The following is a 20,030-nucleotide window of genomic DNA, read 5'->3' on the forward strand; positions in this document are numbered from 1 at the left end:
ACCGGTACGGTTGTATAGGGAAGAGTTAGTCTTACATGTAGGTCAAGTAAGGTAAGTATGTATAGTCTGTCAGCTATTTATAAGCTTATGTATAGGTGGTCTCTAGGAGAATTATGTATGGTATTGTAAATTCCCGAGACGTTATGTAAAATCACTGTATTCCTCCCCCATAAGTGAGGGTATATAATAAACTTGGGACAAGGCCACTATGTGGGTGGCTATCGACTCTTCGGTAGAGATGGATCGTGAGTTTAGGAAATGAACAGTAACAGTTAGAAAATTTCAAGGACGAAATTTTAAGAAGGGAAGATTGTAGAAATTTGAACCCGAAAAATAAAAGAAAATAAATATAAAAGGGAGAAATAAAAGAAACTAAAATAAAAAGAAGGAATTAGCCAAGTCAGGGCCAAAACAGGCAATAGTTTTCCAAGCTGGAGGAAAATCGGCCACGGTTTTGGGTTAACTAGGCCAGTCAACCACAAAATCGGTTACGATTTTGTGGAAGTAGGGGAAACCGGTGCCGGTTTTCCCCTGGGCTGCTCTCCTATAAATATGAATGAGCTCATTTTTTTAGGAAATCTCAAAAACTCCTCTTTTGAGCTCTGCTAGGGTTTCAAGTTTTCTTCGCTAAATGACTCCTACAGGCCCCCAAGTGCTCCAGGATTAGTCTCTCTTCTTTTGGCTCGTCGGATCTCATAGTTTCACCGGTTCGAAAAGCTAGGGTTTTCGATTTTTCGTTTGTTTCAAATTCTTTTTCAGAAATAGGTAAGGGGATTAAGTTAAGTCAGCTTTTTAATGATTTTGAACCATATGAAATGTATACGGAGTAAGTATATTTATGTTTGCTGTTGATGTTTAAAAAATGACCGTTCAAAAGGCCCTTTTTCAAACCTAGGATATATGGTATTCTATTTTAAGTACAAATGAACGGTGGGAAGACTGGTTTTATGTTTTTAAATCATAAACTCTATGTTTTCATGGTTGCCTACGGGCTATGTTCAAAGTACAGGAAATTGTGTGGTAGGGAATGGTATGTATGTATTATTTTATAACTGAAAGGATGAATGTTTGTGAAATACTGGAACTATTTATGAAAGTACAGGGTTATGTTTATGGTCGCGAGGGCCAAGATTATGTTAAGGCCGCAAGGGTCAGGATTATGTTTAATGGCTGTGAGCTGAGTTTTATATGACGACCAAGGGCCGGGAGTTTTCAAATGACAGGATTTATGTGTAATGGATATGAAATATGGGTTTTATTACTTAAATTGCATGATATTCTATTAGCTTTGGTGCAACCCCAAGAGCGGGGTGAATTGGGTATTTAAAGTTTATCTCCTAGGTCTACTAGTTTTAACAATAGTGTAACACAACCTAGGGTCAATTTATGCGATTAACAAATAAACATACACGTGCAGTAAAGAAAGTGCGGAAATGTAAAGAACACGCACGATATGTTATCGAGGTTCGACCAAATTGTCTACGTCCCCACCTTGGCTAACAAGCACAAGGATTACCACTATAATGCTCACTTAAACGGGTGAAGCGGCACCTAATACAACCAGGTCAATTCAAGGGGCTGACCTCAACTGACACGCCTTAATTGGATGGTGCACCTAGCTTTCCTAACCGGGTCTAAGCCAATTCGGGACTATTCCATAGGGTTAGTCTCCCTCTTCAGGCCCGCATCTGGAATACAACCAATGTGTATAAAAGTTTGTACACGGAAATTTGCTTCTAGACAAGAAAATGTGTGCACCAGTATAGCTCAATCAATAATGTAAGCACAGATGATATGTAAATATGCTCAGTGCTTTAATGTGTATTAAACACTTAATTCACGTATAATATTTCAGTTCAGATATATAGTGTATACCCAAGCAATATTTGAAACACACTATGTGAATAATGCAATATCAAATCAGGGTTTCAAAATATGCTAAGCAAGTTTAAGCAAACAAACTCAACAATATATTCTAATATTCAAAGCACAATTGAGTTATTTGAATCACTAGCTTGAAAAGGATTTTGCACACACTAAATCTAGGTTTAGGTACCTTGCAACAACAATGCAAGAACCACAACCTTCAAGGTCGTTCCACACCAAATTTATCAAATGAAATTGGTGAAAGAACCTTAATGCTAAACTCTCTCAGAAAATCGATCAACCAATAATACAAGTGAGAGTTTAAGCTATGGATATTAAACACAATAGCCTTGGAAAATACTCACAATGCTTGGAGAAATCAAGAATGAGGAGTATGTGAGTGCTTGGAAGTATTATTTGGCTAATAAAGGGTTTTGAAAGATGAGAGAATTTTTGCCCTAATCAAATTTTCTAATCCTTGCTAATTAAGACAAATGAATGAGTATATATAGGCAATGAGGAATTTTTTACCGTTGGGGATATAATGGGTATAATTAGATTTGTTTAAAAGATCATTAAGAATATTAACCCTTTTTACCTCATTTAAAAATTCAGTAAAAATTATTTTAACTCGCGAGGTTCGGCTGCCCGAACAGACACAGTCAAAAATACAACTTTTAACGGTTCGGGTGCTTGAATGATGAATCGGTCGACTAAAACAAAGTCAGTAGCAAATGTTCGATAGTTCGGGTGCCCGACTCATAGTTCGATTAATCAAACCGGGTAGTTCAGTCTCTCGAGCCTATATTTGAACGTAAACCAACGGTCGCCCGAGTAGTTGAAAAGTGTCCTGATAGGCTTTTAGGTGCCCGAGGAAGATACGTTCAAAAAGGTTCAGGTGCCCGAAGACCAAGTCAACATGTTGACTGGTTTGGTAGCCCAGGCCGCTTTACACGACAAAGGTTCGATCACCCGAACCCTCTCAACTTTTCCCATTAAGTGCATTTTATCTTGATTTTGATTCCCCTGATTAAGATAAGTGATGTAGAGGACTTTGTGTCCTTAGTGTAGGTACCTAAGGTCCAACTAAGGTCGTTTTGAACATACCTACCTACCATGCATGATGCAAATTATTACAAGTTATACACGTGCACAGTTCATAATAAATTACATCCCAAAATGAAGAAATAATCAAATGAGTATAAATTACAACACAAAGATCTTCATCCTTTGGCACGAACACCGCATGCCGTCATTATACGTCTTTTAGTCCTAAAGTGTGCACAAGGTGATCTTGCATGCAATTCTCAGTACAGCCATTAGTACCAAGCGTATTTTTCATAATCAAAACTGGGTGTGACCTATAAGGTCAACATATTCTTTAGAAACCCTAAGGACCATTATGTTATGAGCACGGTACCGTTGCTAGGAACTCTGTATGTGGTCATGTGCACCCACATTGTACTGTAAGAGTGGTGTGGGTGGTTTCAGCTGATTAACCTTGGAAAAGGGTGTACCTTATCTCGAAGCCCAGACTTTCAGGACATGGTAGGGCAATCGGAGCATGCAAGCGAGTTGCGGATGCTTGCTTAGTCGGAGTTAGACGTGGATGTATGTTGACTTTGTTTGGGTTGATCACCCCAGACTTATTCCAACCTTCGGGCAACACAACCTTGACCACAGGGGTTTATACATGGCGGTAGTCCTAGGGAGGGTATTTCATGCATATCTGTATATTTATGTAAATGATGTTATGTAATAAATGAACTATTTATATCTGGAAAATGAAACTTGCATTTCCAACTATATAAGTATGTACGATGCAAGGTAGCTATTTTTGGTTATATGAAGAATGATGTTTTCTGTAAACACTAATGCATGCTGCCCACACACTGATATTAACTTGATCACCCTTATTGAGAAGTGTCTCACCCCAATATATAAATCATCTTTTCAAGAAATAATAGGTATTGTGCTTAGCAGGTTTAGGGGGTGAAGGTAAGAATAGTTTTTGTGAAGATTTGCATGATCCTAGACGTATGTAAGTTATTTTGTATGCCTCCGGGCCTGTATAATGGTCGTATAGACCGAACTAGTCGCCCTTTTTGGGTCGATTTGTAATATGGATATTTGGGAACTTATATGTATAAAAGGACTTAGAAATCTGGTATTGTATGTTTGGTGAATGTTTCATTACTTCTACTACATTTATGTTTAATGATTATGGTATCAGGTACACCGACGTCTCTAAAGTAGCACCCTAGGCCCACGAAGGGTTCGGGGCGCTGCGTTGATGTACTCGACAAGGTTAGTGGTCATGTTCCCATATCATCGTCCATTTTTGTCTCACTCATTCCACATATGAGGAGGGATATGGTCAAAAAATTCCTTTTCTAGTTCCCCACCTTCGTCAATTATCCTCTCCATTCACTCATCAAATTTTCTTACCTGATGTTCCCTCCTCGCTCGCTCCGTCATACGCTTTAGACTTAATATTGCTATATAAACCAACATAAAAAGTTATACAATTTTTTCTTTGAATGGTTAATCAACCTTGTTTTAAGCAAAGTGGAATATATAGTGCACGAAGAATGATCTAGTAATTTAACATATTAATTTTTTAAATTTTCAAATGTGAATGCATGCTCACCAAATACTATATCTATATCAATTAATCTTTATATAATTATTAAACACGAGATTATTTATTTTATTCCAACCTATTTGTCCAAGTAAAAAAATCAGAAACCACATAAACCAATTGAACCTCTAAAATCTCAATTTTATGTCAATGAACCTCTAAAAATAAAAAATGTCAACTATTTTTTCAAATAAGTAATAAACTCATTAATAAAAAAAAAGATAAAAAAAATACAAATCATATAATATATATGTTAGCTTTGGTGCAACCCCAAGAGGGGGGGTGAATTGGGAATTTAAAAATTATCACCTAAGTCAATCGGTTTAACAGTAGTATTACACAACCTAGGGTCAGTATATGCAATCAAAAAATAATCATACACGTGCAATATAAGTAAGGTGTAGAAAAGTAAGCAATGCACGCAATATGTTATCAAGGTTTGGCCAAATTGCCTACATCCCCATCTTGGCTAACAAGCACAAGGACTACCACTATAAACTCACTTAACGGGTGGAGTGACACCTAAACAACCAGGTCAATTAACACAGGGTTGACCTCAACCTTTACAACCAGGTCAATTAATTTAAATTATGAAATTAATGAAGGAAAAGAGTAAAGGAAAGGAAAGAAAGGAGAAAAGAAGGAAAAATGGATTTTCGTAAGGGGAATCTATAGGGCTTCGTCGACGAGTGCCCTGAGCTCGTCGACGAACTGCCTTCTTTGACCCATCGATGAGAACACATGTCTAGTCAACGAAGAGATACCGAGAACAAGAGTCCAGGAAATTCAGGTTCGTCGACGAACCCATGTCCTTCGTCTCCCTTCTTTGGTTCATCGAAGAGTATACGTGGCTCATCAACGAAGTCACATGGATAACTGCCTATATATAGCCAAAAATCACATTTTTTAGCAAGAAATTAAGCCCTTTTTCACTGTTTCTCTCTAGGTTTCGGCTTCTCCTCCTTCATTCTACAAATCCGACTCCATTTTTCCTTATTTCGAATATTAGAAGTTACCACGATGATCCTAGGGAGATTCTCTACAACTTAGCCGAAACACATTGCTAATTTGGAATTCTTGGGCACCATTCCAAAATCAGGGTAAGTGAGTTATTTTAAGATTTATATGGTTATTGGGTATTTCTAGACCCAGGAAATGTGTTAGATGTTAATATATTGGAGTTTGAGTTGATTACACTGGGGTTGATGTGAAATGTAGGGTTTGGTGCAAACACCGCAAACACGAGTTAAGGATTTTGACGGGTGTTTCCTCAAGAACTCGGGTAAAAGTTGATAAATAATTAATAGTTTAGAATTTCATGGACAAATGGGATATGTGAGCCTGGGGAAAATGCGAGTATAGTTATTATTCCGAGTTCAAGTTGATTAAATTAGAAAATATACATCATTTCAGGATTTAGAGTTTGGGACGCTGGGGGAATGAGGATAGAGTTGGAGTTAGACCTCCCAGTCAGTTAGGTAAGGGAAATATATTATGCCAGTAATTTAAGAATTATTACTAGTAACATATATGTATTTTGGAATAAGATTCTAGATGGTTCAAGGTATGAAATTATGTGTTTTTAGGAAAATTCTACAGATTATAAATTATCTTTATATAATAGAAAAATACAGACCTCAGTACATGGGTTTTATTCATTTACTTGTGTGCCATGAGAAAATATTAGCTTAGAACAAATTTTACATAGCTTTTATAGTATCATGATTTATAATACATATATATTCAGAAAGATGATTACAGTTTTCACACTACCATGATATTCAGATTATAGAACCATGATATACAGAAATTTCATAACCATAACTTACAAATCTTACAGTTTATACAAATCAGTTTATTACAGCGTTATGGTTAACAAAGTTTATTATAAAATCATGGTAAAATAGAAAAATATATATGTAAAAGTAATATATAGTATCAGACCCTGGTAGACCAGATCAGATTACAGAGCACGGTACCGTAGCTATTACAGTTCAGAGTGCAACCACACATTTCAAATAGAGTGTGGAATTTATGAGTAGTCGATTGTGCCTTGGGAGAGACGAAAACTCGCTGGTAGTCTAGGTTGAGGCAGCCAATCTGACGATAGAGGAGTTCAATTGACTTATCCTAGTAGGCCAACTAGTGTTACGTCCAGCCTACGGGCCGCACAACCTTATCTTGAGGGGTTTAATCATGTCATACAGTTATCCATCCAAGGAAGTGTTCATAGTTATATATATAATAGCTAAAAGTATGTTTGAGTAGAAAGTTAATAAACTGATGAGAATCAATAAGCACCATGGACGGATCCATTATATGTTTCAGTTGGGCCTATCATCAGAGCGAGATCCAAAAAAATCAAAGAAATACTTCACGGGCTGATTCAAGATATTTGGGCTTATTCAAAAATGGGGCACTCCAAGCATAGCCCAAAGAAAGATGAAGACTTACTAAACTGAATTCAAGTTTTTGATGGAGCTAATCTTGCTTAATGACTCTAATCTCCTTATTAATAATTGTGTGCTAATTCAAATATGGGATTTGACTTAATGGTGTATTGCAAGGCAACTTAGCTTGCATAGGATTTTAGTAAGTTGTGAGAGCCATTAATGTGTCTAGTAAGTTGGTATATTTAATGTCCTTGTCTCCCATATTTGTATGGGAATTGCTAAGTATTTAATGTTCTTATCTCCCATGTTTGTGTGGGAATTGTTAAGTGTTTATTATCCTTGTCCCCCATGCTAGCTATATATATAGCCATTGTAAGAGCTAAATGAGAAGGGAATAAAAATGTGAGGCTTTGAGGCTTTGTTTCTTCTTGGCTCTTTTGAATAACTTTTTGAACTTATCGGGATTTCCCGTGGCGTTCACCAATGACTTATCAAACGGCTTTCCACCACCGTTTGTGGCGTCTTCCTTATACCAAGGTTCGTGTTTCGCACCAAACAATGGGTTGAGGTCGTATGTACTAAAGTTCTTGTTTGTCGTAAACAATGGGTCGAGGTCTACCATTCATATCTATCCAAAAATCTGAATTTTAGCTTTCTTGGGCAAGCATTCCAATATTGGTTGTTGGGTCTCAATGCATGTCGATTGAGGTTCGCATCATTTGGTATCAGAGCTTAGGCTCTAAAATCAGGTTTACTATCTTTTATCTTATGTTTTGTTTCATTGTTCTTGTTTTGTAGCAAGTTGGGAAAAAAAAAAGATATGTCAGAAAAGAAAAAAAAAAAAAGGAGACAATTAAAAAGAAAAGAGAGCAAAAAGATTTTTTTTTTTTTTTCCTACTCCTTTGATTCGTTGTTTCTACAGTATTTTCTTGTCTTATTGGTTTAATATTACATGGAATGGATTCGAGGTCGAATCCTTTTGAAGAGTGGGGGAATGATGAGAATCAATAAGCACCATGGAAGGATCCATTATATGTTTCAGTTGGGCCTATCATCAGAGCGAGAGCCAAGAAAATCAAAGAAATACTTCACGGGTTGATTCAATATATTTGGGCTTATTCAAAAACGGGGCACTCCAAGCATGGCCCAAAGAAAGATGAAGACTTACTTAACTTAATCTATGTTTTGGATGAAGCTAATCTTGCTTAGTGGCTATAATCTCCTTATTAATGGTGTGCTAGTCAATTAGGAGATTTGACTTTTGACCTTTTGTCTTTACATTTAATTTGTAATTTGTAAGACAACTTAGCTTGCATGGGATTTTAGTAAGTTGTGAGAGTCATTAAATGTGTCTAGTAAGTTGGTATATTTAATGTCCTTGTCTCCCATGTTTGTGTGGGAATTGCTAAGTATTTAATGTTCTTGTCTCCCATGTTTGTGTGAGAATTGTTAAGTGTTTAATGTCCTTGTCTCCCATACTAGCTATATATATCTCACCATTGTAAGATTGAAGAATGGAATAAAAATGTGAGGCATTAAGGCATTGTTTCTTCTTGGTTCTTTTGAAGAACTTTTTGAACTTATCGGGATTTCCCGTGGCGTTCACCAATGACTTATCAAACGGCTTTCCACCACCGTTTGTGGCGTCTTCCTTATACCAAGGTTCGTGTTTCGCACCAAACAATGGGTTGAGGTCGTATGTACTAAAGTTCTTGTTTGTCATAAACAATGGGTCGAGGTCTACCATTCATATCTATCCAAAAATCTGAATTTTAACTTTCTTGGGCAAGCATTCCAACATTGTTTGCTGGGTCTCAACGCGTGTCGATTGAGGTTCGCATCATTTGTGAGGCTTTAAGGATGAGAATCAATAAGCAAATGATGAGAATCAATAAGCACCATGGAAGGATCCATTATATGTTTCAGTTGGGCCTATCATCAGAGCGAGATCCAAAAAAATCAAAGAAATACTTCACGGGCTGATTCAAGATATTTGGGCTTATTCAAAAATGGGGCACTCCAAGCATAGCCCAAAGAAAGATGAAGACTTACTAAACTGAATTCAAGTTTTTGATGGAGCTAATCTTGCTTAATGACTCTAATCTCCTTACTAATAATTGTGTGCTAATTCAAATATGGGATTTGACTTAATGGTGTATTGCAAGGCAACTTAGCTTGCATAGGATTTTAGTAAGTTGTGAGAGCCATTAATGTGTCTAGTAAGTTGGTATATTTAATGTCCTTGTCTCCCATGTTTGTATGGGAATTGCTAAGTATTTAATGTTCTTGTCTCCCATGTTTGTGTGGGAATTGTTAAGTGTTTATTATCCTTGTCCCCCATGCTAGCTATATATATAGCCATTGTAAGAGCTAAATGAGAAGGGAATAAAAATGTGAGGCTTTGAGGCTTTTTTTCTTCTTGGTTCTTTTGAAGAACTTTTTGAACTTATCAGGATTTCCCGTGCCGTTCACCAATGACTTATCAAAAGGCTTTCCACCACCGTTTGTGGCATCTTCCTTATACCAAGGTTCGTGTTTCGCACCAAACAATGGGTTGAGGTCGTATGTACTAAAGTTATTGTTTGTCGTAAACAATGGGTCGAGGTCTACCATTCATATCTATCCAAAAATCTAAATTTTAGCTTTCTTGGGCAAGTATTCCAACATTGTTTGCTGGGTCTCAACGCGTGTCGATTGAGGTTCGCATCATAAACACTGGTACTTTAAGTGACATAGGTGTGAGTTATGATGTATCTTATCTTTATATGTTATCTCAGTTACAGCATGATTAATAAATATATTGCTCACGTAAACTCATTTATCACACATTGGTAATAACATATTTCGTCTTACTGAGAGTTGTCTCATCCCAGTATTTTAAACATTTCAGGTGATCCAGTTAAACGTCCAGGTCAGGCTTAGAGATAGAGAGGACCTTGTACTGCCCTGTTTGTAGGGTAAGTAATTTTACGGAAATGTATTTTTGAGTAGTTCCTAAGAGACCTGGTAGGGGATTTTTGGGAAAATGTGTATGTATGTTTGGGAACTACTGAAACTCTGGTATTGTATTTATGGTGGTGTAAATTATGTTTTCTGCTGCATAGGTGTTTTGTTTCTTTGAGCAAGAATTCTCGGTGTCCACTTTAGGACCGAAACGTTGTAGTGGATTATATCAGGGGTATTAGAGTAATATAATTTTATAGTCTAAAAAAAATGGTATGAATTTTTGGGTCGTGACAACATCTATAGAAGATAAGATGAGGGAGAAGCAACTTAGATGATTTGGGCATCTACATGGTATGTCAAATAGTGCACCAGTGAGGAGTGAGCTAGTTATATTGTTAGTGGCAGTACAAGGGATAGAGGTAGTCCTAAAATAACTTGGAATGAGATAGTGAATAAGAACTTAATAGCCCTTATTGTTGAAGGAAATTGCCCATGATCGTGTAAATTAATAAAAAATGGTTCATATAGTTGACCCCAGCTAGCCCTTTAAGGCTTAGTTTGTTGTTGTTGTTTAAAGTCAATTTGTGAAAGTGTTGTCGCATTCCCATTGGAAATGTTAATAACGAAAAATCTTGGTTGGTATCACGGGTTGTAAGTTTGGACATTTCCTTTGAACTATCTTGGTCTCCCTCTTGGTGCAAAGTTCAAGGAAAAAAGAATTTGGGATCCTATTGTTTTGAAAAAAAAAACTAGTTTCTAGAGGCGGTAGGCTCACTCTCATTAAAAGCGCCCTCTCCAACCTCCCACTTACTTTATGCCCCTCTTCCCCTTCCTTGTTGTGTGGCCATAAGATTGGAAGACATTCAAAGTAGATGTATTCGGCAAAATACTAGGGAGGTTTTCAAATTCATTTAGTTAGATGGGATGCTGTCCGACAAGGAATCCAAAGAGGCAGTCTGGGTCTCAAATCCCTCTCTCTTCAACAAGGCCCTCTTGGGCAAGTGGATATAGAGATTCATGAACAAGGAGGAGTTATGTTACTGAAAGATCATTGCTTTAGAGTAAGAACTTGATCACAAGGGGTGGATTTCCAATTAGCCTAGGCACTATAGGGTCAATGTTTGGAGATCTATTAGGACGGGGTGGAAGGGCTTTTTTCACTTCCATCCACTATCATGTTAGAAATATGAACAACACCTTTTTGCATGAGTCCTGGTGCAGCCATCACCCTCAGCTCCCAATTCTTTGCAATCTTCAATCTTGCCTGGACCAAATAATGCTTTGAGGAATACTTAGTTCATTTTAAGCACTAAGGTATCCAAATCGGGCATACAAGATCCAAACCAAGCGTGGTCAGTCCTAACACGTCCGTCACATCGAACTGGGCATGCCGGATTTGACGGTCCCAAAAAACTCCATGCTAGTTGAAAATTATATGCTTAGAGGCGAACTTAGTACACTTAGTTGAATTTAACCACCCATGTGTCCAATTCGGGCATTCGAAGTCAAAACTGGGTCGAGTCAATCCCAACACGTCCGTCACATCGAACTGGACATGTCAGATCTGACGGTCCCCAAAAACTCTCCCCAAGAGCTTTTTCCCCACTTAAAAGGAAAGTTACAATACAAACAAACTACTTAGTAAACTTAGCTTACAATTTGGTCATACGAGGTCCGAACAGAGTGGGCTAACTTTTGACATATCAAATTGTATCATTTTTTTTTCCACTATGTCTGATCATTTTGCCATCAAAACATATTTAATTATAGTATATACATATATGTTCAAATATTATATACTAATTTCTTGTATAATTACGATTCTATAGGGTTTGCGGCTATTAGACCATTACAGCAGGGTCGATGCACTACAACTTTAATTTTGACTTTTCTTGTATTCTGGACTTTTTGAATAGAATTTTTTTTTTTAAATTTTAATTGGTATTTGTATATATGTATTTGAATTTTGAATAATTTGTATTTGAATTTTGAATAATTTATGAATGTTTTAGTAATTCTGGTTTAATTTTATGTATGCTAAAATGTAATTACAGGTTTTTACAGGAATTTTAAAAAAAATAATTATTTCAAAATATTAATGATGATTTACAAAACCGTTACTAATAATAGAAGGATGAAGTTTTAGTGACTGTTTATTAATCGTCACTAAAATTCTAAAACCATCACTATAGAATCACCATTTTCTGCGCTCAATTTCATCACAAAAGGCACAATATTAGTAACGATTTTATGATCGTTACTAAGAGTATATTATTAGTGATGGTTCTAGTAACCATCACTAAAAGTGTAACATTAGTGACGGTTTATTGAGCATCACTAATAGCGTCATAGTAGTGACGGTTATTAAATCTGTCACTAATACTTGCGCTTTTGTGACGAATTTGATCCGACCATATGTATGATTTATAGTGACAATCATAGTCTATTAGTGACGATTTTTTTTCTTCACTAATACTCCACTATTAGTGACGGTTTGAATATTTCATCACTAATAAGTATTAGTATCCGCAAATATGGTGACAAAGCTGGAACCGTCACTAATACCGACAAAATCGTGACTAATACTATTAGTGACGATTTATTAGTTACGGTTTAAAACCATAACTAATAACCTTTTTTCTAGTAGTGATCGGACTTGATGTAAATGATTTACTTAATGCAAATGAGGTTGAGCTTAACTATTATTCTTGAACTAGACCTTATGTAATGGATGAATTAAGTGTAAAGTGGAAATGCAATTTCAATTTTTTTTTTAAAAAGGGGGCTTTTCAAAGATCTTATAAGAAAACCATGCTCATTGAAGAATGAAGTCCCAAGTTGAATTGTGAAGGCACATTAGCCTCGGATTTTGAAATTGGATGAATTCTTTTATTTTCTTGAAATTTGGGGCTCTAATTTGAAAAATGAATGCCTACTTGATGCAATGCATGTATGCTAACGTTTGAGGAATAAACGAAAATTCCAAGTAGCATGAGTTTCATGGATCAAAAGACAAAGGAGGTGACCTAGTAGCATAGTCTAAACTTGAGGTGCTTCTCCTTTAAGTCTCTTTTCATAAAGAAGGCAATTAACTAATTTATCATCCAAAAAATTCATTTTACTTTTTCAAAGCTTCCTTTTATGAATTTGTGAGCATTATGGACTTTCAAAGAAGTTGAAATATGCATTATGCAAAACCGAACACTATGATGCAATTGACTTGACCTCTAAAATCTTGACTTTACTCGATCCATTGATGAACATCCTAGTCCAAACTATCCCAGTGTATAAAGTTATGATGATCGTGTTTAATTCACATGTCTCTCCAATGACATTGCTTTTATTTTTCTACCCTAGTGTAAGGGTTAAACTACAACACTTTAACTCTATCATCTCATAATGACTTGATGTTAGGAACTCACATTCCTTTTGTCCCCATGTATATCTTCTTAAGTTATTGTTATATAAGGATCTATGTAGCTAGAGTCTTGCATCAAAACCTTCATTCCCTTATCTTCTTTAGACTTGTGTTCTCATGCATTTAGGAAATCTTCTTACTTCTGGGATGAACTCAACGAACCAAATAGCATATGATTGCCTTAAGTCTTTCAAATGAACACTTCCCATCATACCTAATTGAAATCTTCGAAATAACTAATTCTTGTTGACTCTTGGCTGCCTTATTCTTTGTTGAAATTGTTAGCCTTAAAGGCTACGTAAGTTTAATTGTCTTTTTTTAATGATAACAACTCATTAGTGGTTCTAAGTTAGCTTATCTTTGCATATCAAGCCATAGTAAGTACAAATACGAATGCAAAGATTAAGTAAATTAATAATAGGTTAGACATCATCAAAAAGGGGGAGAATGTTAGCCTTGGTGGCTACACCATCATTGTTTTAATTGTTTTAATGATATTAACCTATATATTGTTTCTAGTGTTTTCCTATCATTGTACATCATGTTTAATATAGGTACTCATACATGAAGTACTGGATCAAAGGTAAAGATCAGATCGAGTTGACGTGCGAATAGGAAGATCAAAAGAACACGTACTCGAAAGGACCCAAGCACAACCGGAAGACTAACTGTTAATTTATATGTAATAAAGGTTGTGTGAGTTAGGAACATTTTGTAACTCTTGCGGGTGTATTTCTTGCCTAATTTCTGAGTAAGAGTTGAGCCAATGCATGCATACTAGGACACTTGAGTTTATAGGATTGTACTAAAAGTCACAAACTCAATTCATAGTTTTCAAAGTTAAAATAAAAGAGTTTGTTAAAAGAATCCTAAACTCAAATATGTTTTTAAAAGGAACAAGTTTTCAACATCTTGGTATTTTGAACAACTTCATACTTAGTCCCAATTTTATCTAAATGAGTCTTATGTTCAAAAGTTTCAAGAAGTCAAGCATATTTTCATTAAATGACATATTGACATATAAGATCAAAACAAGCTTTCAAATGTGTTTTATCAAACAAGATATCTTATATGCAAGGGGAAATTCATTTGGACAAGTATTAAACTTTATTAGACTTAATATATTTCATATACTTTTGTCCAAGAATTTTTTAAGTCATTAAAATGCTTTTTGACAAGGAAAAACAGAGCAATCGTCGACTGACATAGTGCAGCCTTGAGTTCTGAACACCTTTTGGAACTTGGGGCATAACGTTTATTAAAAAAAGTCCAGAAAGGATGATCTTGGTGTATTTGGAAAGCTAATAAAAAATCTCACAACTTTCATGTTGATGACTTTTTCTGATTCAAGACATTCGTCGAAGAGAACAAGAGATTCGTCAACAAGTTACTAGTTGACACTAGTCGACGAGTAAAACCAGTAGCCAACATGAGTTTCCTGCCTAGATGACTAGTCAATGAGTCGAGGAGACTCGTCGACGAGTGGTCTCGTGCCCAGCGCCATAACGGTTGGAAAATGGCTAGTTTCTCATGGAAATTGCTCACAACTACTAGTAGGGGTTTTTGGCTATAAATTCAAGTCCATAGACTTGCTTAGCATGGTTTTTGTCATTTATACAAGAATTTAGTGAAAAATCTCTTTGATTACAAAACCTAGGCACTTTACATTTAGTTCATTCATTCAAAAGTGCTCAAACTCTCTTGTTCTCCAATCTTGTTTGATACAATCCTTGAGAGAGTGTATAAGATTTGGTTTGTAATTTATATCAGCTCATTTGTGGAGCATCCTTTATATTTCCATCATCTTGTAAGGTTCTTTGTGAACTATTTTGGAGAGGGTTCTTTGTGAGCCGAAAGCTCTTTCTGAGCCTGTAGCGATTTGTTCTCGAGAGTAGGGTTGTGTACTGGAGTGATAAGGCTTGCTCCACTGAGGAAGGAGTGTTTATAGTCGATTGTAAAATCCTTAACTTGGTGCTAAGGCGTAAACGTAGGTTTGGTGCCAAACCACATTAAAACCCGTTGTTAAGTTGTTCTCTCCCTACTCTTTTTTTACTATTTGTCTTGTGCATGATTTATATTTTGTATATTGTGATATAATTGCTTGCCATCTTGCCAAAACTATTGTTTTGTAGAGAGAAATTTTTTAATATGCGAAAAAAGCCATTCACCCCCCTCCCCCCTCCCTTCTGACTCTATATTGTATATCCACTGCAGGGCACATGTATATACTCCACGGGCTACGACATCTGACAAAATTGGCAAAAAAATTGTAACCAGTATTAAATATTCATTTTTGAAGATTATTTATAAGTCAATAGTTTGGAAGCTCACCTTTTTGTCTAAGAACAACAATAAAAAACAATCATACCTTCAATCCTAGTAGGTGGGGTCGGTTACATGAATCCTTTTCTACCACTCCAACAACTAGTTTATTTTTGTTGATTTAAGATGGTTAGGTTATTACATTTTTCCTTTTGTGCATATAGTTTGGATTTTTTTTTAAAAAAAAATGAATATTGGTGGACTCTTCTCTATCATTATTTTTTTACATATTTCGATAGTTTGAATTGGAAAATTTATTTGTGCAAAATTTGTTCACTAGATTATATCCTAAATTGGTTCATTACAATATTTATTGAACCTCTTATCCACTATAAACTAAAAATGTACCTTCAATACGTAAAAATATAATAGAATTAACAAAATGGTTCTAGATAACAAGTTCATAAACAAGTCGTGACTCTTTTCAAAATTTTTATTATACAAACTTTAGAGCACACTCATTGTTATTGAAAGTGATAAAAATATTTAAGAGTTAAAATTAAAGGCAATCAATTTAAATACCCCCAATATTTACTTTAGAACACACTCATTGTTATTGAAAGTGATAAAAATATTTAAGAGTTAAAATTAAAGGCAATCCGTTTAAATACTCCCAATATTTTGATGTTTAATATAAAAAAAAAAATTGTTGAAATTTGTTCAAGTCTCCCAATAATCCCTAATACAAATTTTTCTTTTTTTTTTTCAATTATTGAATGTTACATGGGCCATGCAAAAAATTCTGGTGCAAATAGCTTTTTTTATTTAAAATGCTACCCTAAGTACTATGTGCTTGGGAATCAGAATAGGGTTCAGTTCATGACAGTCATGCACAATACGAAGGAAATACTGGACTACATTCATTCGAACATTTGGGGGACGGTGAGAGTGGCATCACAAGGAGGACATGTGTATTTTGTGAGTTTCATCAATGATTACTCACGAATGGTCTGGGTGTACTTCATGCAGCACAAGTCGGAGACATTTGCCAAGTTTAAACTGTGGAAAGCTGAGGTGGAAAACCAAACCAGGAGAAAGATTAAGTTCCTTAGGATAGATAATGGAACTGAGTACACGAACTTGAGTTTGAAAGAGTTCTGTAAGCAGCAGGGCATAAGGAGACATTTTACAATACACTGGACAACACAACAAAATGGTGTGGCCAAAAAGGATGAACTGAACCCTAGCTAAAAGGGCTCGGTGTCTCAAGTTGCATGCTGGGCTTGCTATGAATTTCTGGGCTGAGATGGCTAGTATGGCTTGTTTCTTGGTAAACATATCACCAAGGGCATCATAAGATGGAAATGTTGCTAAGGAGGTTTGGACAGGTAATGAGGTAGACTACTCCGAATTTAGAGTATTTGGGTGTCCAGCCTATGCGCACATTCCTGGTGAGGAGAGATCAAAGTTTGAGGTGAAGTCTAGACGGTGCATCTTTATAGAATATCATAAGGGCGTGAAAGGGTTCAAGCTGTGGGATCCAGTGGCAAACGAGGTGGTGATCAGTAGAGACATGATTTTCAATGAGAAAACCATGTTGTATCGTACTCAGAAAGAAGAAGAGAAACAGGTGCCAGAAAATCGTAGCAGCAACAAGCATGTGGTTCAAGTAGAGTTGGAGACTCGGGGCAGAAATGCAGGGAGTTCTAGCTCGAGTGATTAGTCGGCGGTGCAGGTGGAGTCAGAAACTCAGGGTGGATATGACGATGTTCAGAACACAAGGAGTTCTAACTTGGATGACCAGCAGTCGTGTCGTAGTATAGTTGTAGACAGAACCAGACTCATCGTCAAGCCACCCCCTCGAGTACGAATTTGATGATCTGGTGTCTTATACGCTTATCACTAGCAACGGGGATCCTACTACCGTTTAAGAGGCAATGCACGACCAGGAGAATGGTAGTTGGATGGGCGCTATGGTAGAGGAGATGAAATCATTGCATAAGAACTAGACGTGAGACTTGTTGGTGCTTCTAGCTAGGAAGCGGATGATTGGATGCAAGTGGGTGTATAGGAAGAAATAAGCAGTTTCAGAAAAAGAAAGAGAGAAGTACAAGGCTCAATTGGTATCAAAGGGATACTCGCAGAGGAAGTGTGTTGGCCTTACAAGGCTTAACATCTTGTTTTGATGCTAACAAACAAGTAGAACTTAACATGCTTTGTTTAAGTGATGTATTTTCAGGACTCAATGATGAATGCAAGGTTAAAGAATTCATGAAAGCTTGTACTTCAAAGAAGGATGATTATATCAAAGCTTGAGGCATGGATTAAAACTTGAAGATCATGAGAGCATTGATATTAAATAAAAAGCTTCAAGAATGAAAGCCCAAGTGATCAACATGGAAAGCTCAAAGAAAGATAAAGCAAGCATAAAGACCTCAAGGAATTCAAGGATTGAAAATTTGAAAGAGTCTAGGAAATTTCATGTAAGTACTTCAAAGAATTTCAATATGGATGCATGAAACTCTTAGGTTAATTTCTTATACCTAGATACCTTTGAACATACTTGGAAAATATTTTTATAAGGTCAAAGATTGTTTCAAAAATATTAGAATCATTTTTGGAATGAAAAGCACCAAAAAGAGGATTTCTCAAATTTGTCAATTTTTCTACATCCGTATTGATATACATTTTTCTCCATCAAAATATATTTATTTTAAAATGTGTTCAACATGAAAGTTTTATTATTTTCTCTTAGCTTTTATTTGACACCAAGAACGTCAAATATGGAGTTATACAGAAAAAGTTATGATCAAACTACTGAAGGGTACTCGCAATTGGTAGCCTGACAGACGACTGTCAAAAACTGGACAGCCCACTGCCAGTGCACTTTGAGGCATCTATTCATGTTTGGACAAACGTCTGCCACCTTACTATCCCTTTGGTTTAACTGGACAAACGACTGCCAAAAATGGATATTAATCTGTCACGCAGCTGTTTTGAATTTTTTCATAACAGTCAAATTTTTAAATGAGGTTGCTTGGGGCTCAAAATTTGTGAAAACTTGGGAAATACTCCAAGTCACTTGGGGATCAAGTTACATACTTTTTAAAGTCTATAAATAAGCCTCAAAGATCATTGAATCAATTCACCAAGAATTCAAAATCTGCAAAAATTCAAAATCGCTCTCTCTTGCTCTCAACTGAGTTCTTGCTGATTCTTCTTCCACCGGAATTATGCTACAAATTCTAAATCTTTCAATCATTGAAAAAATTAATCAGTGATATACTTCATTGAGTTTCAAGTTAAATTACATATTGTTATTTACTTTGAAGTATATAGTTTTGAATTGTTGTACTAATCATCTCTTTGAGGAGCAAATTATTTGTACACATCTATTTAATTTATTTCTTGTAGATTGATGATTCCAAGAATTGTTTGGATTGTTGGCTAAGCAAGGGGATATTGCTTAGAGAGGCGGGCTTTAGTCTAGTTAAGGAGTGACCGGACGAGGGGATATTGTTTGGAGAAGGTGGGCTCTAGCCTTAACCAAGGAGTGTTGTAAAGGTATTATTCCGCCCGTCAAAGGAACAGGTTTAGTGAATCCTTTGGTAGTTTTCCAAAAGCGAGGACGTAAGCTGGGTATAAGCTGAACCTCGTAAAAATCTCCGTCTCACTCTTTCTTTCCCTACTCTTTATTTTCAGTACATATTTCAATTGCGTGGATGGTTTAAATTGGAAATCATATATACTACGTATATTTGGAAATCAAGTAAACTTAAAGTTTAATTTTGATTTGGGTTGCGGAAACCGAAAGGGAGTACGTTGGTTAAACCATATCTTGTGGAAACCATACGGGAGTACGTTACTTGGTTAACATCCCAAAGATAAATTAACTAAGAGTTTATTTGAATTCTTAATATTGGGAAGAGTGTGGATATTGTGTTGATTGGATTTCATATTACACATCATATTAAAGAAGCAAATACATTACTACAGGGCTTAATTCAAATTTATAACCACGACTGACAACAAAAACTGAAAGTTGAATTTAATATATTGATATATTGTGGTTGAATGGTTTAAAGTTTGAATGTGTTTATATTCCAAAGAGTGTTGAATCTTGCATACTTTCGTTAATCTAATAGTGCTGCAATTAACTCAAACTTGGCAAATAAATTGGTTGTTTAATTGTATTGTTGATTGGATAAAGGAAACTAAGTTCTTGTGTGATTGACAAATTAAACAAACAAGTCAAGAATTGGTTAAAAGAAATAAAAGAAGTCTAAAAGATTCTTAAAAGGAATTAAAAAGAAAATTTTAAAATCCAATTCACCGCCCCCCTCCCTCTTGGGACTACACCTTGCTTTTCAAAGGGATTTGATTATGATGAAATCTTCTCCCCTGTGGTCAAGCACACTTCCATCAAGGTAGTGTTGGGACTGGTGGCACAATACGACATACATCTAGAGCAGATGGACGTAAAGACAATGTTCCTCTATGGTGA

The sequence above is a fragment of the Malania oleifera genome, chromosome 12 (assembly GCF_029873635.1).
Source record: "Malania oleifera isolate guangnan ecotype guangnan chromosome 12, ASM2987363v1, whole genome shotgun sequence".
Taxonomy (NCBI): Eukaryota; Viridiplantae; Streptophyta; class Magnoliopsida; order Santalales; family Ximeniaceae; genus Malania; species Malania oleifera.